General features: G+C 37.8%; 1 pseudogene; it reads left to right on the forward strand.

The window, feature by feature from the left end:
• Positions 1-24,899, forward strand: part of Tm9sf2-ps1 (transmembrane 9 superfamily member 2, pseudogene 1) — a 141,299-nt pseudogene extending 116,400 nt beyond the window's left edge.
• Positions 24,900-25,881: the final 982 nt, after the last annotated feature.

Raw genomic sequence — 25,881 nt, forward strand, 5'->3', positions numbered from 1 at the left:
CCTGTCACTCCTGGGCCCTCCCCTACGGGAACCCAGAGGCCTTATACAGTTGCCTCTTGGGCCAGGGATGTGGGCAGGGGTGGGCAGTGTTGGTGGTCTCCTCCGCTCTGCAGCCTCAGGAGTGCCCACCTGACCAGGCGGTGAGGTCTCTCTCCCACGGGGTTTGGGAGCCTCAACTGTGATTTTAATTTCATGTAACTCCACTTATTAAGTCTCGTTAATGTTTCCCGAGTGATTGGAGCCCTATTCTTCACAGATACTGAATCATTTCCCTCTATATCTTACTGTAGAAGCTTCAGAGGGTTTTTTTGGTTGTTGTTGTTTTAAATGAGTTTTGGGTCAATTTTTGTTCGAGCTGAGAAATATAGATAAGAGTTTCTGTTTTCCACACAATACTAGAGAAAAGGATGCAGTTCTTAAACTCAGAAACCAGATATGGTTTGTGGGCTATTTTATACTGGGGTTGGAGAGATGGCTAATGGTCAAGAGCACTGTCTACTCTTACACAGAACTCGGTTCAATTCCCAGAACCCACATGGCAGCTCACAACTGCCTGTAACTCCAGCTCCAGGAGATCTGACAGCTTCACATAGGCATGCATATATCAATAAATATAAAATAAAAATAAAATCCTAAGTTGAAAGAATTTCTCAGTTTATAAATGAATGTGGATTTGCATTCATATGCAATAAGACTATATGCACATATATGGGCATATTTGCCCTTCCAGAGATCTTGAAGATTGGAAAATTATTAGGTAAGAACCTTTCATCTATGTAACCTGAAAAGTGATAAATACTAGACTCAGTCAGTGGTGAACGAATGATTGACTAGCATATCCAAGCCTCTGGGTTAAACCTTAGCACTACAGAAGAAAGCACAAGGTGATAGACAAGGAAAAGGCAATGTGATTTGATGGCTATATATTGAGGTATTAAACTGGAAGAAAGCTTGGTTGATGTGACATTCGGTATTGGTTTAGTGACTCTGGTTAAGTTCCATAGCTTCTCTGAATGCCCGTTTCCTTGCCTGTAGTACCTATGTCGCAGAGCTGTTTAGAGACATACATGAACCGAGTGACTGGGAAATTGTTTATGAGCTCTAAAATGTTTTGTCCTTCAAGTTTCTTCATGTGCTCTGTTCATTATTCTACTCTCGTATTTCCAATGTTTCATTGTAATTTATTAGTCTTTGTCTGACTCTATCACCAGTGTTTGTTTCTAAGCATATTTTTTTGATTTCTCTTTGAACATCAGAGCTTGGCATGTATTCAGCAGATGCTTGATGAATAGGTAAGTAAATGTTTTATGTGGAAGACGGACTCAGGTGACCCAAGTTCAACTCTAGTGTTTCTGCTTCTCATGCCATTACAAAGTCTAGAAATAATAAGGTTGACAAAGAAACTTTCAGAATGAAAAGCATGACTTTGCAGAACAGTTATTGATTTGTTAAACTTTCACATTAGCATTCTAGAACACATTTCCAAAGGAAAATTGTTGGGATGGGTTAATTGAGTTTATGTCTAAGAAGGAAGATTATGACTTGTCAAGTGAGAAGCTGAAATTAATCTCAAAAGTAGGAAATTTGGCAAAGGAATATTATGGCCAAACAAATTCATTCAAGCAGAGAGGTATTAAAAATGTTGTGAGAAGTGTGGTTAAATCATCAGAAAACAAGCTTGCCTATAAGGTACAAAACAAGACACAAGGCAGAGGTTTTGTTATTGTTTGAAAGAATTTGAAACTTTATTTACAGAAGTATATTTAGGGAGGAGACTACATATACCTATTGAAAAGGGTGTTGCTAGAAAAGTTCAAATTTGCAAAAGGGAGTGAAGTATAAATAGTAAAATGAATGCATAAATGGTGGAAATTAGTTTAGAAGTCACCAAATGAAGAAGAGAAAATATCCAGCCTCTGCACGAGAAGAGAGACATCAATTGTGAAAGCTATTGGAACCCTAGTTTTGAAATGTGCCTTGCAGGAACTGACAATGGAAGAGTCATTCCTGAAAGTAGAAGCAGCGTTGAAGCTGGTACAGCTCCTGGACTGGCTGCTTCCCCTTTCTCTCGTGGTAGATGTGATTTTGGGGAGAGTTCTGGGATAGATACCCTATTATAGAGATGTTTTCAAAGGTTGACATTTATTGCAAACAGTCCATAGAAAGAGTCTGTTAGGAGCCTGGTGTGATGGGGTATGACTTTAATCGTAGCACTCGGGAGGCAGTGGTAGGTGGATCTCTGTGAATTGGAGGCCAGACAGGTCTAAAAGGCAGTTCCAAGACAGCCAAAGCTACAAAGAGAAACACTGTCTTGAACAAACACCTAAACAAAAATCTGTTATAAACATGGTCAAGATGATCACTAGAAGATGGAATGTTAGTGATTTTCTTCCAAAAGACACTATTCAGATTTGAAACTATGTGCACTGATTACCTGATATGTACATGATTCTGACATGGTAATGCTGTCTTTGACATCAGAATCTATCCTTGTACCTCATTTGTTTTAATTAGAGGAGTTAGGTGGGGGAAGCTTGCTCCTAAAAAGCAAATCAGACATTAAATTCCCAAGTCTGTCTCTTTAAAAAAACAATGGTAATGATTGTGTATGTTATGTGTGTATGTTGTAGTGATGGTAGGGTGTGTGTGACATGTGCCACAGTACATGTATAGAGGTCACAAGGCAACTTTGAGGATTGTTATTCTCCTATTATGTGGGCTTTGGAGATTGGAATTGAATCATGAAACTTTCATGGCAAGTGTCTTTGCCACTGAACTGTCTCACTAGCCCTTAGCTCTGCCTCTTCTCAGTTGTCCACTTGTTATGAAAGTTTTTAGTATTTTAGAAAGATATTAATAATGACCGTTGTCTCTCCCATAATTCTTACATTTTTTTGGTGTGTGCGTCACTCATCTGATTTCTTGTCCTTGTTTTTGTCTCTTGTCACCTGTTCTGCTGCTTTGTTGTGTTGCTTTTTAAGACATTTTATTGAATCTCTCTCTCAACCATTTTATTGAGGTTTTAATTCCTCCTGTCATATTTTTAACTCCCAAGAGCTCTTTTATTACCTCAAAAGTCCTCAAAATTTCTGCTTCTTGTTTTATGGTTGTAATATCTCTCTGCTAATTGCTCCAAGGATGCATATGATAGATATTTGTAATCATTCTCCTAAGTTTGAAGGCTCCTTCTTAAGGGAGCAGACCCTTCAGTCTTCTGCTGAGGTGGGGAAGGGATGTGATTGACCTGTGAGTAGTGGAGAAGGGAATTTGTAGGTTTCTTAGCTTCTTATGCTAACTTTCCTAGTCTCTTTTTATGCATTCTTTGAGAAGGACTTGGCCTCTGAACACTATTTAGCCTTTATGCAGCTCTCAGTACAAATCCAGTTGTTTCTCAGCTTCCCCTGCTGTGAGGTTGGAAGGCAGCTTTCTCCGATATATTGACTTAGTTACCATTTTGTAGAGTTAAAATTTATTCCAGAGATTTTCCTTTTTATGTCATCCAAACTTTTGCAGTTATGACCTTTCATAATCCCTTTACTATAATGTAATGTTATCAGGGTTTTGAAAAGAGGCAGATCCAATGCATGAGTTCCACATTCTATCTTTAGTCAGACTCCTGTTAGTTCGATCATTATGTCATTTATGACAATGTCTTTATGTTTTAACTACCACATTAGATAGAGTCTATTTTGTCTCCTTCCTTTTGCCACATATTTCCACAGGTTGAGCCCCCCAACACACACACACACACACACACACACACACACACACACACACACACACACACACACACACTATGCTATATGTTAATCTTCCAAAGAAATCGCACTTAATTTTAATAAATTGGAGTTTTAAATATCCTCAGTTAATTTTTATTTTATTTTATTTTTGAGCATGGCAAACATAGATTAAAGTGAGAAAGAACTCTTGAATGTAGGAGGGGCTCCAAACAGAGTGAATACCTCTTTAATTCATCCTCAATTTTGATGGGATAAAGTCTATTTTCCTTAACATTCAGACTCTCTATCTATATTTTTTCAACCAGGTATTTTTGGTATTCTAAAACAATCATGCCCATCCCCACACCAACACTTGACTTTATCAGTACACTAATTTATCTGGAACAAGTAGAGACACAATGAGTATTGCCTGGTGATGAAGCTGGTACACTTAGCACTTGAACTGTTGGTTCTGAGTACATCATACAGCCTGTTTCAGACTAGGTTCCAACAGTATGCTTTCTGTATACATTGTTTATTGGGTTCATTATATTGTCTATTAGTATAGTAATCTATACCTTATTTATTTTCTGCTAGATTTTCAAGATGCAAGTATGAGAGGATTTGTAAATCATATTTTATAACAAATTGCTGTTACATGATAGCATGTTTAAGTCTCAGCTCAAGGACCAATTTATATATTGTGATATAGTATTTCTTATAATTAAATAATTCCACCAAAAGAACATTCTGACATTTGCATTAAATATGTTTATGACATTTTCCTGGAAGTATGTTGTAGAATGATATTCTCAATCTTCTTCCTCAGAATTGTCTTTGCTGATGTCTTTATTATGAATCGAATTCTGTGGATGGAAAGTTCATCAGCTGCTATCTCCTTTTGTACACTCTCAAGGCTCTTTGCATTGTGCTCTGGAATTTCCACATCACTGAAGGTTTAGGGAATGGACTTTGGGAAAAGGGAAGAGGTAAATGTTCAGATAACTGCTTTTGACTTTTGAGCGATGCCTAAAATACCTTATTGTGCATATGCTATATAAATACAAAAATATTACTGAAAACAGCATTATAATCATTTATTGAATTGTCAGTATAAAAATAAGTAAATAAAAGACAGTAACATGTTAAAAGATACTATTTAATATATTTTCCACATTATATGTTATTTACATTTCTTTTTATCTCTAATGAACACAATTAAAAGGGCATATTATAGGAAAGTTGACATCAACTACCTTAGAACATAAATGTTTGTATAGTGGGAGGAGAGGGCAAAGAAACAGTGAGAAATAGGATGATCAGTTACTGATCTGAACTTAGCTTAATTTTGCATAGAGGGGAAAATAGAAACAGGTTGCCTAAAAAAGACTAACCCTGGCCAGTCTACAAGGGGACAGTACAAAACTAGTTTGAGATAGCAGGTGGGAAGTTTAAAAATGATGAAAAAGGAGATGAGATTCTATAGAAAGTGGGAGAAAGAAAAAAGATCACTGTTGACAAATTCATTGATAAATTTATTTAAAAGATAAATTCTTAGGTAAGATTGGAGAGAATTTTTAAACACGCTCATTTATTATTAGTATAGTCACAAGTAAATCTTGTCATGTGCTCTGAAATGTATCTGGAAAGGCAGATACTCAGGGCTGCAGGTGTATGTTAGTTGGTTGAGTGCTTGGCTACCATACAGGAAGTCCTGGGTTCAATCCCTCTCAAAAACGGGCTTTGGTGGCATATGCCTGTGTGTAAGTCACCACAGCTGACTTCAAATGATAATATTTGTTATATTAAAGAAAATATACCCCCAAAATTATTTTACCTGTTACTATTTATGCTTTTATGCAACCAGTAAAATCTTAAAATGTATATATGTAAATAATGCACTGTATGTCTGTTTACATCATACTTTTATTGCACAGGATTGATCTAGTTTTAGCCTCCAAGACATGCATGTTCGATTCAAGTTCAAGATTCTGGACTGTATTGCAATAATGTCTGTGAACTTATTTGTTTTATTCACTCTTATTTTTATTTTTAAACAGTTTGAACTTCCAGTTCATACACAAAAGATCCTGAGTGTGAGTCCCCAAAGGACTTTCCTTACAAAAGCAACTATTTCCATTATACTTGGTGGTCTTTTAGCCTTTGGCTGTATTTTTCTGCAACTTTCTTACATTCTAAACTGTTTTTGGTGAGTACTGCACCTCAATAAATTCAAGTTTAGTTTAATACCTAATAATAGTACATATTTATAGTGTAATAGTATAGTACTTGTATGTAATGTTCAAAGATAAAATCAAGGAAGATGAATAGTGTGTACCAAATTAATATAAGAGGAAGTTCTAATGTTCAAAAGCCTATTAAGCCTCTAAGTCTAGCTGCAGTGGACATAACAGCCTCTTTTGGTTTGCACGCATGCACATGTACACACACACACAAACACACACACACAAACACACACACACAACTATTTTTTTTAAAAGGTTAGCTTTAAAAGAGTAGTAAAGTGCAGTAGCTGTGTTGTTTTTTAATAATACTTTGACCATAGTCTTTCAAACAAACCTGTCCTGGAACTATCTCTATAGACATGGCTAGCCTTAGACTCAGAGACCCTCATGTCTGTGTTGCAAATCTTGGAATTAAAGGTGTGCGCTACCAGGCCTGGCTCAAACAAAAATTTTAAGGCCTCAAAAATCAGATTTAGTTGTGCCCATTAAGAACTTATTTTTCTAAACTAGTATTGTGACAAATTGGTTGGAAAGGAAAGCAGTGAAACCTGAAACTGTCAGGTTGGTAATGTAGCTCCATAGGACAGTGCCTGCTTCACATTTCTAAGGCCTAGGTTTAATTTCAGGAAAAAAATCTGTCAAAAAAGTATCAAAACAGGAATCAGTATTTTCTATACTGAAAAAAGAGTGTATAACATGTGCATGTTTGTTAATTATCTCCCTAACCCTAACCCTGATATTTATCCTCACACCCAAATATATATAATTCAATTTATGATTAAAATGGAGTAGTAATTTATGTTTTTCTCTGTATTCTCAAATGGCTTTAAAAATTAATCCTAATTAAGTTAATCGTGCTGGAGACTGGAAGTAGTGCTTTATGTGTTCAAAGCGCGTGCTGCAGCACTGACTTTTAGCCCTAGTGCTCTTTTTAAGTTTGTACTTTAGAGACAGTCTCACTAAGTTACATAAACTGGGCTTCAGTTTGTGATCTTCCTGTTTTAGCTTTCTGCGTAGCTGAGATTACAGGCTTGTCCAGTCATGCTTGGCTTCAGAAGACTTTTAAAAATTCGTTGGTCTTCCCAACATAATCAGAACAGCTTTATAATAATAAAGGCAGTCACTTAGTTCTTTTAGATTGACCTAAATACAACCCACATACATATTTTTTAAAAGACACATGTTTGAAGGATTAATTAACAGAATTATGTGTACCACACTATGAGGACATAGTTGGAGAGGTCACATATCTTTAGAGCTTCAAAGGCAAAGACATAATTGATTCTGTAATTTTCTGGTATATAATGTATCTATTGGTATTTTGACATTTACAGCATTTTGCTTTTAAAAATAAAGTATACTTTTAAATTTGTGTAGAAATATTGATGAGTTCCAAGTGAGAACTTAGTAAACAGTAAACAGAGAAACATGGGTAAGTGGCTACACTTGTTGAATCTAGAAACGATGGGGCTCAAACCTGAAACTGTGTTAGTAAGACATTGTCTTCAGTACTGTATGGTTGGATGGAGGTTTAATCCCAGCACTTGGGAGGCAGAGACAGCAGATCTCTGAGGATGGCCTGGTCTACATAGTGAGTTCTAGTTTCAGGACATCCAGAGATATATAGAGAGACCTTGTCTCAGAAAGTGTGTGTGTGTGTGTGTGTGTGTGTGTGTGTGTGTGTGTGTGTGTGTATTAGAGAATTGTTTGATAGTCTTTTGGATAGATTTGGACTAATCTTTCACTTTGTAATGTTGAAAACTTCAAATCTTGTGCTTGCTTTCAGGTCTCCTCATATGTACTACCTGTTAGCCTTCCTTCTAATCTTCTTAATTCTTATGATTTCCTGTTCAGAAGTAACTGTTCTGCTTTGCTATTTCCGGCTGTGTGCTGAGGTAAGGACATAAATATTAATGTTACTTAAGTATTCTAAATTTACATTATTGGAATTAGTGTGTTCTCAGAAGTGTATTGAAATAAATATTAACTTCGTGGTTTTTACTACTTGGAATAAGTTTTATATTACGTTCTCCTAATGATATATTTTGACTTTGATGTAGCTACAGAGTGCCACTTTGATGCAAGATTGAAAAAGAAAGTGATTTCTCTTTGAGTGGTACAATAATTTCTGCTTGTTATTCAGTTAACGTTGAAAAATATGACAGTGGGGGGTGCTGATTTGAGTATAAAAATATGGCAGTGGGTGACTGATTTGAGTTTAGACATGTAAAAGACCTACTATAGTGGTTTTTAAAAAATAATTAAAGGTTTTTTTTGCAGCTTCAGTCAAGATTGTATTTTGTGGGATCGAGGTAGTTGCTTTACAGGGCCCTTTCTCCTCTTCACTGATATAAGACTTCTGGTTATTTCACTGATATAAGACTTCTGTTTATTTCACTGATAAAAGACTTCTGGTTATTTCACTGATATAAGACTTCTGGTTATTTCACTGATATAAGACTTCTGGTTATTTCATCCTCATTTTATAGACCCCAATGCACTTGAATGACTGGTAGTGTCGTAAAGTAGTGCTTTGCTCTTTTCAGTCTCCCTTTAAAAATGATTTATTTTACTTTGTGTGTGTGTGTGTGTGTGTGTGTGTGTGTGTGTGTGTGTGTGTGTGCATTCCTTAAACTGATAGGCCATCTCCCTAGCTCTACATTATTTCAGAGTTAGGGTTGGAGTTAATCTTAGATTAAATCTCAAAAATTGTGTGTGTGTGTGTGTGTGTGTGTGTGTGTGTGTGTGTTACTGCATATGTACTGTACTTAGCTAGTGGTGTACTCTCTGGTACATTTTTATCATAAAGAGAATGTGTTACAATTACTAAGGAACCTAAAGAAAAAAGCATACTGTGGGTATATTTTTCTTCTCAGAAAATATTTGGGCATCTTAAACATTAGTTATTAACCAGAAGAAGTCATGGTACCAAATATCAGTGTATATATATGGCTAGAGTTTATTATAGAACAAAACCACACATCATTGCGAGCAAGGGAAAAAGGCACACTTCATATGACATGGCAAGACCAGGCTGCATATTGACCTCAGTCATGTCGCTCATGGATCCTAAATTTAGCCAGTGAAAAAAATATTTCATTAGGTATAAGGTACATCTTATATTTCCTTTTTGTAGTTCTAAATATTTTATTTTTATTATTAATCTTTAATCTTTTTTTGCAGTCCAGTCGTTATCCCCCTCCTGGTTTGCCCTCTGACTGTTCCTCATCCCACCCCATCCCCTTCTGCAAGTAGATGTCACCCATCCCCATCCCAGCAGACCTCCACACTCCCTGGGGCCTCAAGTCTCTCCGGGGTTAGGTTCCTCTTCTCTCACTGAGGCCAGACCAGACAGTCCTCTGCTGTATATATTTCTATAGTACTTTTTCTTGTATCTGACCTGAGCCATCACGAGATACAGCACTTTTTCTAATAATTGGTTTCATTATGATGTCTTCTTACACCTTTAATTTTTTAATTATAATTACATTTCTTCCTTCTCTTTCCTCCCTGAATAACTTCCAATTCACCTGCCTTGTTCTTTCAAATGCTGTTATTTTTCATTGTTTTTGTGTGCATATATGTATATACATATATTTTCCTAAGTACAACCTGCTCACTCTGTATAATATTGCCTGTTATGTATGTTTTCAGGTCTAATAATTTGTTATGCAATAACAAATTAGTGCATGTTTCCCTAGGGAAGATTATTTGCTGAATTTTTTTAGTGGATATTTTAGTTAAGTACATTTCATATGTTATCCTCTTTCTTGGTTTCCACTCTGGAAACCTCCTATTCCATCCTCCCTCCCCCTGCTTCAATGGCAGTGCTCCTCCACCAGCACATCCACTCCCACCTCCCCACCCTGATATTCCCCTATACTGGGGTCCTGCCTTGGCAGGACCAAAGGCTTCTCCTCCCATTGATGCCCAACAAGGCCATCCTCTGCTACATATGCAGTTGGAGCCATGGGTCTGTCCGTGTGTACTCTTCATATGGTGGTTTAGTCCCTGGGAGCTCTGGTTGGTATGGTTGTTCTTATGGGGATAAAAACCCGTTCAGCTCTTTCAATCCTTTCTCTAATTTTTCCAGTGGGACTCTGTTGTCAGTTCAATGGTTGGCTGTGTGTATCTGCATCTGTATTTGTCAGGTTCTGGCAGAGCCTCTCAGGAGACAACTATATCAGGCACCTGTCAGCAAGCACTTCTTGGCATCAGCAATAGTGTCTGGGTTTGGTGGCTGTTTGTGGGATGCATGCCCAGGTTCTATTAGTCTCTGCTCCACATGTTGTCTCTGTATTTCCTCCCTTGAGTACTTTGTTCCACCTTCTAAGAAAGATTGAAGCATCCACATTTTGGTCTTCCTTATTCTTGAGTTTCATGTGGTTGTGGATTGTATCTTGGGTATTCCAAGCTTTTGGGCTAATACCCACTTATCAGTGAGTGCACACTATGTGTGTTCTTTTGTGACCTCACTCAGGACATTTTCTAATTCCATCCATTTCCTAGGAATTTAATGAAGTTATTGTTTTTAGTAGCGGAGTAGTACACCATTGTGTAGATGTACCACATTTTCTGTATCGAATTCTCTGTTGAAGAACATCTGAGTTCATTTACAGCTTCTCGCTATTATAAATAAGGCTGCTATGAACATAGTGGAGCATGTGTCCTTGTTATATGTTGGAGCATCTTTTGGGTATATGCACAGGAGAGGTATAGCTGGGTCCTCAGGTAGTACTATGTCCAATTTTCTGAGGAACTGTCAGACTGATTTCTACTGGTTGAACCAGCTTGCAGTCCCACCAACAATGAAGGAGTTTTCCTCTTTTTCCACATCCTTGCCAACATCCATTGTCACCTTAGTTTTTGATCTTAGCCATTCTCACTGGTGTGAGGTGAAATCTCAGTGTTGTTTTGATTTGCATTTCCCTGATGACTAAGGATGTTGAACATTCCTTTAGGTGTTCCTCATGCATTTGATATTCCTCAGCTGAGAATTCTTTGTTTAGCTCTGTACCCATTTTTATTTTTTATCTTTATTAACTTGAGTATTTCTTATTTACATTTCAATTGTTATTCCCCTTCCTGGTTTCTGAACCAACATCCCCCTAATCCCTCCCCCTCCCCTTCTCTATGGGTGTTCCCCTCCCCATCCACCTCCCATTACCGCCCTCCCCACAACAATCACATTCACTAGGTGGACAGTCTTGGCAGGACCAAGGGCTTCCCATTCCACTGGTGCTCTTTCTAGGATATTCATTGCTACCTATGTGGTTGAAGGCCAGGGTCAGTCCATGTATAGTCTTTGGGTAGTGGTTTAGTCCCTGGAAGCTCTGGTTGCTTGGCATTGTTGTTCATATGGGGTCTCGAGCCCCTTCAAGCTCTTCCAGTCCTTTCTCTGATTCTTTCAACGGGGGTCCCATTCTCAGTTCAGTGGTTTGCTGCTGGCATTCGCCTATGTATTTGCTGTATTCTGGCTGTGTCTCTCAGGAGAGATCTACATCCGGCTCCTGTCGGACTGCACTTCTTTGCTTCATCCATCTTGTCTAATTGGGTGGCTGTATATGTATGGGCCACATGTGGGGCAGGCTCTGAATGGGTGTTCCTTCTGTCTCTGTTCTAAACTTTGCCTCCCTATTCCCTGCCAAGGGTATTCTTGTGCCCCTTTTAAAGAAGGAGTGAAGCATTCGCATTTTGATCATCCGTCTTGAGTTTCATGTGTTCTGTGCATCTAGGGTAATTCAAGCATTTGGGCTAATAGCCACTTATCAATGAGTGCATACAATGTGTGTTTTTCTGTGATTGGGTTACCTCACTCAGGATGATATTTTCCAGTTCCAACCATTTGCCTATGAATTTCATAAGGTCATTGTTTTTGATAGCTGAGTAATATTCCATTGTGTAGATGTACCACATTTTCGGTGGAAGGGCTTCTGGGTTCTTTCCAGCTTCTGGCTATTATTAATAAGGCTGCTATGAACATAGTGGAGCACGTGTCGTTGTTATATGTTGGGGCATCTTTTGGGTATATGCCCAAGAGAGGTATAGCTGGGTTCTCAGGTTGTTCAATGTCCAATTTTCTGAGGAACCTCCAGACTGATTTCCAGAGTGGTTGTAGCAGTCTGCAATCCCACCAACAATGGAGGAGTGCTCATCTTTCCCCACATCCTTGCCAGCATTTGCTGTCATCTGAGTTTTTGATCTTAACCATTCTCACTGGTGTGAGGTGAAATCTCAGTGTTGTTTTGATTTGCATTTCCCTTATGACTAAAGATGTTGAACATTTCTTTAGGTGTTTCTCAACTATTGGGCATTCTTCAGTTGTGAATTCTTTGTTTAGCTCTGAACCCCATTTTTAATAGGGTTATTTGTCTCCCTATGGTCTAACTTCATGAGTTCATTGTATATTTTGGATATAAGGCCTCTATCTGTTGTAGGATTGGTAAAGATCTTTTCCCATCTGTTGGTTGCCGTTTTGCCTTAACCACAGTGTCCTCTGCCATACAGAAGCTTTGCAGTTTTATGAGATCCCATTTGTCGATTCGTGATCTTAGAGCATAAGCCATTGGTGTTTTGTTCAGGAAATTTTCTCCAGTGCCCATGTGTTCGAGTTGCTTCCCCACTTTTTCTTCTATTAGTTTGAGTGCATCTGGTTTGATGTGGAGGTCCTTGATCCACTTGGACTTAAGCTTTGTACAGGGTGATAAGAATGGATCAATCTGCGTTCTTCTACATGCTGATCTCCAGTTGAACCAGCACCATTTGCTGAAAATGCTATATTTTTTCCATTAGAGGGTTTTGGCTCCTTTGTCAAAAATCAAATGACCATAGTTGTGTGGGTTCCTTTCTAAGTCTTCAATTCTATTCCACTGGTCGGTCAGTCGGTCTGTCTGTCTGTCTGTCTCTCTGTCTGTCTGTCTGTCTGTCTGTCTGTCTCTGTACCAATACCATGCAGGTTTTTGTTTTTTTGTCACTATTGCTCTGTAATACTGCTTGAGTTCAGGGATAGTGATTCCCCCAGAAGTCCTTTTATTGTTGAAGATAGTTTGAGCTATCCTGGTTTTTTTGTTATTCCAGATGAATTTGCAAATTTTTCTGTCTAACTCTCTGAAGAATTGGATTGGTATTTTGATGGCGATTGCATTGAATCTGTAGATCGCTTTAGGTTAAATGGCCATTTTTAGTATATTAATTGTGCCAATCCATGAGCATGGGAGATCTTTCCATCTTCTGAGGTCTTCTTCAATTTCTTTCTTCAGAGGCTTGAAGTTCTTATCTTATTGTACAGATCTTTTACTTGCTTGGTTAAAGTCACACCGAGGTACTTTATATTATTTGGGACTATTATGAAAGTGTCGTTTCCCTAATTTCTTTCTCAGCTTGTTTATCTTTTGTATAGAGGAAGCCTACTGATTTATTTGAGTCAATTTTATACCTAGTCACTTTGCTGAAGGTGTTTATCAGGTTTAGTAGTTCTCTGGTGGAACTTTTGGGATCACTTAAATATACTATCATATCATCTGCAAATAGTGATATTTTGACTTCTACCTTTCCAATTTGTTTCCATTGGACCTCCTTTTGTTGTCTGATTGCTCTGGCTAGAACTTCAAGAACTATATTGAATAAGCAGGGAGAGAGTGGGCAGCCTTGTCTAGTCCCTGATTTTAGTGGGATTGCTTCAAGTTTCTCTCCATTTAGTTTAATGTTAGCTACTGGTTTGCTGTATTTGGCTATTACTATGTTTAGGTATGGGCCTTGAATTCCATTCTTTCCAGGTCTTTTAGCATGAAGGGGTGTTGAATTTTGTCAAATGCTTTCTCAGCATCTAATGAAATGATCATGTGGTTTCGTTCTATCAGTTTGTTTATATAATGGATTACATTGATGGTTTTCCGTATATTAAACCATCGCTGAATGTCTGGGATGAAGCCTATTTGATCATGGTGGATTATTGTTTTGATGTGCTCTTGGAGTCTGTTTGACAGGATTTATTGCATATTTTTGCATCGATATTCATAAGAGAAATTGGTCTGAAGTTCTCATTCTTTGTTGGGTCTTTGTGTGGTTTAGGTATAAGAGTAATTGTGGCTTCGTAGAAGGAATTCAGTAGTGCTCCATCTATTTCAATTTTGTGGAATAGTTTGAATAGTATTGGTATGAGGTCTTCTATGAAGGTCTGATAGAATTCTGCACTGAACCCATCTGGACCTGGGCTCTTTTTGGTTGGGAGACCTTTAATGACTGCTTCTATTTCCTTAGGAGTTATGGGGTTGTTTAAATGGTTTATCTGTTCCTGATTTAGCTTTGGTACCTGGTATCTGTCTATGAAATTGTCCATTTCCTGCAGATTTTCAAGTTTTGTTGAATATAGGCTTTTATAGTAAGATCTGATGATTTTTTGAATTTCCTCTGATTCTATAGTTACGTTTCCCTTTTCATTTCTGATTTTGTTAATTTGGACACAATCTCTGTGTCCTCTGATTAATCTGGCTAAGGGTTTATCTGTCTTGTTGATTTTCTCAAAGAACCAACTTTTGGTGCTGTTGATTCTTTCTATGGTCTTTTTTGTTTCTACTTGGTTGATTTCAACTCTGAGATTGATTGTCTCCTGCCTTCTACTCCTCCTGGGTGTATTTGCTTCTTTTTGTTCTAGAGTTTTTAGGTGTGCTGTCAGCTGGTGACATATGCTCTCTCCTGTTTCTTTCTGCTGGCACTCAGAGCTATGAGTTTTCATCTTAGCACAGCTTTCATAGTGTCCCATAAGTTTGGGTATGTTGTATCTTAATTTTCATTAAATTCTAAGAAGTCTTTAATTTCTTTCTTTATTTCTTCCTTGACCAGGTTATCATTGAGTAGAGCATTGTTCAATTTCCACGTATATGTGGGCGTTCTTCCCTTATTGTTATTGAAGACCAGTTTTAGGCCATGGTGGTCCGATAGCACGCATGGGATTATTTCTATCTTTCTGTACCTGTTGAGGCCCTTTTTTTGACCAATTATATGGTCAATTTTGGAGAAAGTACCATGAGGAGCTGAGAAGAATATATATCCTTTTGCTTTAGGATAGAATGTTCTATAAATATCTGTTAAGTCCATTTGGTTCATGACTTCTCTTAGTCTGTCTAAATCTCTGTTTCATTTCTGTTTCCAAGATCTGTCCATTGATGAGAATGGGGTGTTGAGATCTCCTACTGTTATTATGTGAGGTGCAATGTGTGTTTTGAGCTTTAGTAGGTTTCTTTTATGTATGTAGGTGCCCTTGTATTTGGAGCATAGATATTTAGGATTGAGAGTTCATCTTGGTAGATTTTTCCTTTGATGAATGTGAAGTGTCTTTCCTTATCTTTTTCAATGACTTTTGGTTCAAAATCGATTTTATTCAATATTAGAATGGCTAATCCAACTTGCTTCTTCAGATCATTTGCTTGGAAAGTTGTTTTCTAGACTTTCACTCTGAGGTAGTATTTGTGTTTGTCTCTAAGGTGTATTTCCTGTAGGCAGCAAAATGCTGCGTCCTCATTAAGTATCCAGTTTGTTAATCTGTGTCTTTTTATTGGGGAGTTGAGTCCATTGATGTTGAGAGATATTAAGGAATAGTGATTTTTGCTTCCTGTTATCTTTGTATTTGGATGTGAGATTATATTTGTGTGCTTGCCTTTTCTTTGTTTTGTTGCAAAACAATTAGTTTCTTGCTTTCTCTAGGGTGAAGCTTGCCTCCTTGTCTTGGGCTTTATCATTTATTATCCTTTGTAGTGCTGGATTTGTAGAAAGATATTGTGTAAATTTGTTTTGTCATGGAATATCTTGGTTTCTCCATCTATGTTAATTGAGAGCTTTGCAGGATACAGTAACCTGGGCTGGCATTTGTGTTCTCTTAGTGTCTATATGACATCTGTCCAGGATCTTCTGGCTTTCATAGTCTCTGGTGAGAAGTCTGGTGTGATTCTGATAGGTCTGCCTTTATATGTTACTTGACCTTTTTCCCTTACTGCTTTTAATATTCTTTCTTTATTTTGTGCGTTTAGTGTTTTGACTATTATGTGACAGGAGGAGTTTCTTTTCTGGTCCAATCTATTTGGAGTTCTGTAGGCTTCTTGTATGTTTATGGGCATCTCTTTCTTTTGGTTAGGGAAGTTTTCTTCTATGATTTTGTTGAAGATATTTACTTGTCCTTTGAGCTGGGAGTCTTCACTCTCTTCTATACCTATTATCCTTAGGTTTGATCTTCTCATTGAGTCCTGGATTTCCTGTATGTTTTGGACTAGTAGCTTATTCCGTTTTACATTATCTTTGACAGTTGTGTCGATGATTTCTATGATATCTTCTGCTCCTGAAATTCTTTCTTCTATCTCTTGTATTCTGTTGGTGATGCTTGTGTCTATGACTCCTTTTCTCTTCCTTTGGTTTTCTATATCCAGGGTTGTTTACCTTTGTGCTTTCTTTATTGCTTCTATTTCCATTTTTAATTCCTTCACCTGTTTGATTGTGTTTTCCTGAAATTCTTTCAGGGATTTTTGTGATTCCTCTCTATAGGCTTCTTCTTGTTTATTTATGTTTTTCTCCTTATGTTTCTCTAAGGGAGTTCTTTATGTTTCTCTTGAAGTCCTGCATCATCATGATTAAATGTGATTTTAAATCTAGATCTTGCTTTTCTGGTGTGTTTGGATATTCAGTGTTTGCTTTGGTGGGAGAATTGGGCTCTGATGATGCCATGTAGTCTTGGTTTCTGTTGCTTTGGTTCCTGAGCTTGCCTCCCGCCATCAGGTTCTCTCTGATGTTAACTTGTTCTGCTATTTCTTACAGTGGCTAGACTGTCCTATAGGTCTGTGTGTCAGGAGTGCTGTAGACCTGTTTTCCTGTTTTCTTTCAGCCAGTTATGGGAATAGAATGTTCTGCTTTCAGGCATGTGGTCTTTCCTGTCTACTGATCTTCAGCTGTTCCTGCGGGCCTGTGTCCTGAGTCCACCAGGCAGGTTGCTTGGAGCAGAAAAGTTGGTCTTACCTGTGGTCCAGTGGCTCAAGTTGCTCATGGGGGGGGCTGCTTTTGAGCTCTCCAGGAGGGTGGCAACCAGGAGGGCCTGTGACGCCTTTTCCAGGGGCCCCAGTGCACCCGGGTCCCAGATGGTGTTAGGTGTTTTCCTCTAGAGTCAGAAATGTGGGCAGAGTGTAGTTTCTCCTGGCTTCCCAGCCGTGTCTGCCCCTCTGAACGTTTAGCTCTCCCTCCCATGGGATTTGTGTGCAGAGAACTGTTTACCGGGTCCCTCAGGTCCGGGCAGTGTCTGGACCCAGGGGACCTGTAGCTGGAGTGCCCCTATCTTCCACTTCCTAAGTCAATCTCTTACTGACCTGGAACCTTCTTCTCTATTGTCTGCATCATGCAATACTAAACTCCCCATCCCATCCCCACCCACCCTGCTTCTATGAGGGTGTTTGTGCTTAATTAATTTGCTTTTGAAATTTCAACTTTTATTATAATTTTAGAAAAATTTGTTTGATGGTTTATGTGAATGGGTATTTTGACTGCATGTTTTTCTGTGTACCATGTATGTACAGCGTCTGCAGAGGTGTGAAAGGGCATCAGATTCTCTGAAACTGGAGTGAGGGAAGAATTATGTGCTACCATGTGCATGCTGGAACTTATACCTGGATCCTCTGGAAGTGCAGTTTGTGCTTTTTACCAGTTAGCCATCTCTCCAGCTACCACATTTGATTAATCTCAATTAATAATATTATAGAGTTCATCTTGTATTATAACAATAATTGCTAGTCCATTTTTTTTATGGTATCACCTGAATAGTATGTTTTTCTGCTTTTACAGGATTGTGGTTGGTGGTGGAGAGCCTTTTTAACCATAAATTTTACATCTGTTTATATTTTATATATGTGCTTCATTTTTTTTATCAAACTTCAAGTCAGTAGCATTGGTAGTACCTTTATATACTTTGGGTATACATTTGTCCTAGTGCTAGCTTTCTTCCTTTTCACAGGTAAGTGACAGCATAATTGTGTAGTATATTTTAGATCTCTAAAAAGTCTTAGATATAGTTGAAATCTAATAAATGTCAACTGATGTTAGAGGAAGGAGTAGGGAAAACATCACCGTGTTCATTCACATGTTTTTGGCATCAAAGATTGTGAAGCCTGGGGAACTGGATGGACCTTATGTACTTAGTTGCAATATTTTTCCTGTGGAAACTTTTAATCAGCAGGGATGTGCTTCAAATGACAAAGTGGGTTAAATGTAATCAACTTTGAATAGTCTTCAGGCATAAAAATTAAGAGATTTGAATAACTTTTGAATTATTGAAATTAACCAAATTATTTGGTCATATATATAATTATATGTCAAGGCAAGATATCTATACTTGTAAAGAATAGAAAATGATCAATAATATTCTGGTTAAATGTAGTGGAAAATGTTGGGGTTTTTTTGCTTAGCTGTTGAATCAGGTGAAAACATGAAATGTTTTTTAAAATGGCTTAGTTGAAGATATAATGAAGTTGCAGAGGCATTAGAACTTTTGAACACAAAAGAGTTAATGTTTTAGCTTGATTCACTATTAAGTCAGAGTTCCGTAGCTCAGATTATATCATGTGTATAAGGCAGATTGGAGAATTTTATTTTCTTTGAGTTAGTATTTAGGATCAGCAAGTATATAAAATGAAAAATAGGAGCTGGGAAAGAAAGTCAGTGTCTGAAGTGTTTGCTGTACAGTCATGAGGGTCTGAGTGCAGATCTTAATCCATTAGTCCTTAGTCATGGCTGGGAGCATGGTGACATGTATGGATGTATGGTGCTAGAGAAGTATCTGAGATCTTTATATCCTCATCTGCAGGTAGCAGGCGCACACACACACACACACACACACACACACACACACACACACGCACACACACACACACACACACGATTTGGCATGAGCTTTTGAGATCTCAAAGCCCACCCCCTGGTGAAATACTTTTTTCCAACATGGCCACACTTCTTCCAGCAAGGACAAAGCTCTTAATCCTTCTAATCCTTTCAAAGAGTTCTACTCCCTTCTGCCAAGAACAAGCCTCAGCTTGGAGATTTCTGAGAGAAAGGGTGTTTGAGAGTGTCTAAACAAATAGCAAGAAGTCAGATCATGGGTTGTAAGCTAGTAGCCTATATCCTGCCTAAGACACCTTTTCAGATTGCTCTGCTTGAGACAGTTCTCAAAGATGTTCTCTCTTCTTATTCTAAAACTTCTCTTTAGAGTTCATCTCTTGCACATCAAAAGCCCAGTTTTCCATTTTACATATCAATTCAGTCATTGTCCTGGGATCCCTTTTGATTATCTCATGAATCAGCATCCCATTACCCCCCACTCCTTCATTTCTTTGGAGACAGCAAGAACATTGTTTTAAGATTGCAAAACAACAGATCTGCCTGTCTCTGTTAAGCATAGACAATAAGCTAGGTGGGTAGGACACCACTATGAAATTACTGTTTCTACCATGCCTAGGCCTAACCTGCTCTGTCCTAGGCCAACCCTGAATTCAGGAATCAGCCTGCCTCTGTTAGCATAAACAAAAAACTTATCTGGGTGTGATTTTGCCCTGTGATTACTACTCCCTAAATGTCTTTATTTCCTTCTTAGTATCTTTCCAACAAGTTGGCATATAGTGCAGCTACCTCTGTTCCTTCAGATCTGTGAAGCTCCTTATAAAATTTATATTGCATCATTATATTTTATATGGTTAATTAATTACACATTTTGCAGGCTGGAAAGATGGCTAAGTGGTGAAGAGCACCGATTGTTCTTCTAGATGTCCTGAGTTCAATTCCTAGTATCCACATGGTGGCTCACAACCTTCTGCAATGGGATCTGATGCCCTCATCTGGTATGTCTGAAGACATCAACAGTATCCTCATATATATAAAATAAATTAAAATAAAAAGAAATTGCATCTTTTCAAACTCATATTTTCAGAGACTGTCCTGAAGGTCCCAGCATTTACCATTTTGCTAAAGACATGTACTTAAGGGCATGCCTATATTCTAGTCAGAGGGATTAAAGGTGCGGGCTTAGGGGTGGGTCACACCACAACTAGAAACAGGGATTTTCAGTAAATAACACAGTTTCTGGGGTTTACAATTTGATCAAATATCTTACAGCACCTATGGGACCATTCTTATTCACTCCATCACAACACGCATTATTGTGTACATTGTACACAAAGTTACACACACACACACCCACACACACACACATACTTCAGAAAAAGTAAACCTTATCTTAGAAACTAGGCATATTTATAGATTTTAAAAAATATACATAAAATTGGATTACTTTTAATATACTGCTGAAATCATCTCCTTAGTAAAGATTCTGTAGGGCACCTATCTTCACTGAGCTACCAACATTTCTAGTTATAATAGAAGACCAGAGCAATTTTCATCATTATAGTTTAAATTGATCCTTCATGTTATTTTCTTTTACCTTTATCTGAACTATACAAGTAGGGCTCAGGAGAGTAGCTCAGTGGCAGAGCACTTGACTAGCATGTTCAAGATCAACTCTGGTTTTAGTTCCTGGGAGTATAAGAAAAAACATTATGTAATTGAATCATAAGTATACAATGTGATGTGTTACCACAAACTGAAACAAAGAAACTTTGTAATTAGCATTCACAAAGATCAACAATATCTGATCGTCAGTCCTGAAACTGAAGTTGGGCACCCTTCTACTCACTATTTTAAATTGGATATCTCAATTATTTACATTTCAAATGTTATCCCCTTCCCCAGTTTCCCCTATACCATCATCCCTCCCCCTATTTCTATGAGGGTGCTCCCCATCCACCCACTCTCTACTCACTTTTTACAACCACAGCCACTACCCTGACCTTTAATAACAGAGATCTTGTCATACACATCTTTCACTTGCTTGGTTAGAGTCACCTCAAGGTATTTTGTGTTATCATGAAGGGTGTTATTTCCCTAATTTCTTTCTCAACCTGTTTATTCTTTGAGTAGAGGTAGACTACTGATTTGTTTGAGTTAATTTCATACCCAGTCACTTTGCTGAAGTTATTTATCAGCTGTAGGGTTCTCTGGTGGAACTTTTGGGGTCACTTAAGTATACGATCATATCATCTGCAAATAGTGATATTTGAACTTCTACCTTTCCAATCTGTTTCCATTTGACTTCCTTTTGTTGTCTGATTGCTCTGGCTAGAACTTCAAGAACTATATTGAATAAGTAGGGAGAGAGTGAGCAGACTTGTCTAGTCCCTGATTTTAGTAGGATTGCTTCAAGTTTCTCTCCATTTAGTTTGATGTTTGCTACTGGTTTGCAGTATATTGCTTTTACTATGTTTAGGTATGGGCCTTGAATTCCTGTTCTTTCCAGGACTTTTATCATGAATAGGCGTTGAATTATGTCAAATGCTTTCTCAGCATCGAATGAAATGATCATGTGGTTTTGTTCTTTCAGTTTGTTTATATAGTGGATTATGTTGATGATTTTCCGTATATTAAACCATCCCTGCATGCCTGGGATGAAGCCTACTTGATCATGATGGATGATTATTTTGATGTGTTCTTGGATTCGGTTTGCCAGAATTTTATTGAGTATTTTTGCGTCAATATTCATAAGGGAAATTGGTCTGAAGTTCTCTTTCTTTGTTGGGTCTTTGTGTGGTTTAGGTATGAGCATAATTGTGGCTTCATAGAAGGAATTTGGTTGTGTTCCTTCTGTTTCTACTTTGTGGAATAGTTTGGACAGTATTGATGTGAGGTCTTCTATGAAGGTCTGATAGAATTCTGCACTGAACCCATCTGGACCTGGGCTCTTTTTGGTTGGGAGACCTTTAATGACTGCTTCTATTTCCTTAGGAGTTATGAGGTTGTTTCAATGGTTTATCTGATCTTAGTTTAAGTTTGGTACCTGGCATCTGTCTAGAAAATTGCTCATTTCCTACAGATTTTCCAGTTTTGTTGAATATAGGCTTTTGTAGTAGGATCTGATGATTTTTTGAATTTGCTCTGATTCTGTTGTTATGTCTTCATTTTCATTTCTGATTTTGTTAATTTGGACACACTCTCTGTGTCCTCTGGTTAATATGGCTAAGGGTTTATCTATCTTGTTGATTTTCTCAAAGAACCAGCTTTTGGTTCTGTTGATTCTTTGTATAGTCCTTTTTGTTTCTACTTGGTTGATTTCAGCTCTGAGTTTGATTATTTCCTGCCTTCTCCTCCTCCTGGGTGTATTTGCTTCTTTTTGTTCTAGAGCTTTTAGGTGTGCTGTCAAGCTGCTAATGTATGCTCTCTTCTGTTTCTTTTTGGAGGCACTCAGAGCTATGAGTTTTCATCTTAGCACAGCTTTCATTGTGTCCCATAATTTTGGGTATATTCAGATTGGGAAAAATCTTTACCAATCCTACATCCGATAGAGGGTTAATTTCCAACATATAGAAAGAACTCAAGAAATTAAGACTCCAGAGAATCAAATAACCCTATTAAAATGGGGCACAGACCTAAACAAAGAGTTCTCAACTAAGGAATATTGAATGGCTGAGAAGTACCTAAATAAATGTTCAACATCCTTAGTCATCAAGGAAATGTAAATCAAAACAACCCTGAGATTCCATCTCACAGCAGTCAGAATGGCTAAGATAAAAAACTCAGGTGACAACAGATGCTGGCAGGGATGTTGAGCAAGAGGAACATTCCCTCATTGCTGGTAGGATTGTAAGCTGGCACAACTAGTCTGGAAATCAGTCTGGATGTTGCTCAGAAAGTTGGACATAGTATTACCTGAGGACACCCACTATACCACTCCTGGGCATACACCCAAAAGGCACTCCAACATATAACAAGGACACATCCTCCACTATATTCATAGCAGCCTTATTTTTAATAAGCAGAAGCTGGAAAGAACCCAGATGTCTTTCAACAGAGGAATGGATACAGAAAATGTATATCTACACAACGGAGTAGTACTCAGATATCAAAAACAATGACTTCATGAAATTCATAGGCAAATGGATGGAACTAGAAAATAATCATCTTGAGTGATGTAACCCAGTCATAAAAAACACACATGATATGCACTCACTGATAAGTGGATATTAGCCCAAAAACTCGAATTATCCATGTTAAAATCCACAGACCACCTGAAGCTCAAGAAGGAGGATAACCAAAGTGTGGATGCTTCAGTCCTTCTTAGAGGGGGGGGGCAAAATATTCATAGGAGGAGATATGGAGACAAAGTTTGGAGCAGATACTAAAGGAATGGCTATTCAGAGCCTGTCCCACCTGGGGATCCAGTCCATAAACATACAGCTACCAAACCCAGACAACATTGCTGATACCAAGAAGTGCATGCTGACAGGAGCCTGATATAACTGTCTCCTGAGAGGCTCAGCCAGAGCATAACAAATACAGAGGCAGATGCTAGTAGCAAACCACTGAACTGAGAATGGGATTCCTAATGGAGGAGTTAGAGAAAGGATTGAAGGGACTGAAGGGGCTAAAGGGGCTTACAACACCATAAGAACAACAATACCAACCAACCAGAGCTCCCAGGGACTAAACCACCACTCAAAGAGTACACATGGACAGACCCATGGCTCCAGCTGCATATGTAGCAAAGGATGTTCTTGTTGGGCACCAATGGGAGGAAAGTCCTTAATTCTGCCATGGCTGGAACCCCCAGTGTAGGGGAATGTCAGGGGAGGGGGTGGGGGGGATGAGCGCTTGAGGAGGGAGATGGGGGTTTATGGACAGGAAACCAAGAAAGGGGATAACAATTGAAATGTAAATAAAAATCCAATAAAAATGAAAAATAATAATAGCAGAGATCAGTTTGTCCTAAATTTGAATATAGAAGCATGTGCTTACATACAGGATAAACTATTTTATGTCTGGTTTCTTTAGCATATGCTTTCTTTCTGTCATTATTGCTTGTGAGAGTGGTCATTACCAATGTGTTTAAATGTAGTCCAGTTTCCTCATATATTTTGTTTTGGATCACTCCATCCCTCCCCATGAGTTGTCTATTTATGTAGTGTGCAGTTAGGTACATATAAGTTTCCTATATTCAAGTGATACTAGTCTAAGACTCTAGGGAATGCCTGAAACCATATATAATACTGAAAAATATATACATAGTTACACACACAGTGTTTTCTTCTACCTAAATTTCTGTAATTATTTATACATCTTACACAGTAAGAGACTAACAGTATTTGATAATAAAATAGAAAATTTAAAGCAATTTACAGTATTATTATGTGATTATGATATCTCACTTTTTCCTGAATATCTTCTTTATTATAGTTTTTCTCTTTTTGTGATCATGTAAAATGATACAGTGCCTACATGTTGAAGTGGAATTAATTATGTAGCCATTTCGATAATGATATTTTATGCAAGGGTTACTTGGACAGAAACATTGTGCCTTGATAGTTGTTTTGAAAACTGAGACACCTATTAAGTGGTGAGTAAGGTAGGTGGCATACACAGTAGAGGAGACAAAGGTATATTTTAGCCTAGACAGAACTGGGAGAAAGGATGCAAGATTTCATCATGCTATTCACAATGGCACACAATTTCTGATTTCTGAATCACTTATTTTTTTAAATTTGCTACTCAATATATTTTGGACTATTATTGATTCATACCAGGCTTTTTATGTGTGTGTGTTCATATCAAACTTAAATTCTCATATTTATGTAACTAACAAAACAAAACAGCAAGCCCCAGAAAAGAGGCATTTTACCAGACAAAACACAACCATTTCTGGCTTTTTTCTTTCTTTAACGAGTACTTTAAGTCAAGTTGCCTTTTCCTGAGAACCGTATTACAAGACTTGTTCTTTTTCTCTATAATAGATGCAGTCTTTAATGGTTATATTGTCATCTCCCTTACCATTGATGTCTCTAGCACTTTCGTTCTTGTTCTTTTTTAATCGTAGTATGCTGAATAGTTAACTTCCAATGATAGAGTTCTCTCTCTTTAAAGATTTTATTTTGTGTGTGCAGGTATTTTGGCTGCATGTGTGTTTTCACAGCATATATGTACACTTCCCATTGCCAGATAGTGGTAGATCATCTGGATGTGGAGTTACAGATATATTGAATCATCTGGAACTGGAGTTACAGATCTATTGTTAACAGTTCTATGACTGCTGGAAATGAAAAACTCGGTTCTCTGAAAGAGCAACCAGTGCTCTTAATGCTACGCCAATTCTCCAGCCCCCGATAATGGTCTCTTGAGAAAGCAAATTGATGTTCTCTAATACATTCTTTAACGTCACTAACATTACTCATATTTCATATAATAGGTTTGGGTAATGTCATATGAATTTTAACATCTGCATTAGTCCCCGTGCCCCACTCTATGTTCTAATGCATTCCTTTTTTTCTGTCCTTTAATTCTGACTTTATTACCCTTTTAATCCATTAGTCTTTCCTTTCTGTACTTTCACCTTTTAAAGTTTATTCATTCCCATTGCTTTTCTCCACAGTGCTCACTGCTCTCCATTCTGTATCTTCGTCACCAACTGTATTTCCCACAATTGTATGTTGCATTGCTACTTTACATCACACAAAAGTTTCCTAACTGAAGTTAGTACCCTGTTTCCCCAAGATATGCATAATCTTCTCTCTCTCTCTCTCTCTCTCTCTCTCTCTCTCTCTCTCTCTCTCTCTCTCTCTGCTGCACATTTGGCTGGTTTGATCTTGTATATGTATTGTGCATATAAACATGGCTATTATAAATTCATGATTATGGAAACCATGCCATATATAGAAAATGACATTTCACAGCACTCCTCATCTCATGTCCCCCAAAGAATTGGAATTCCCTAGGGGACACAACCTGTTATACTTGTTCATGAGTATCATTCTTGAATTGCATAAAGCCTGGAAGACATGAGATACTATCATGCT

This window comes from Rattus norvegicus, chromosome X (genome assembly GCF_021556685.1).
Source record: "Rattus norvegicus strain SHRSP/BbbUtx chromosome X, alternate assembly SHRSP_T2T, whole genome shotgun sequence".
NCBI classification, from domain to species: domain Eukaryota; kingdom Metazoa; phylum Chordata; class Mammalia; order Rodentia; family Muridae; genus Rattus; species Rattus norvegicus.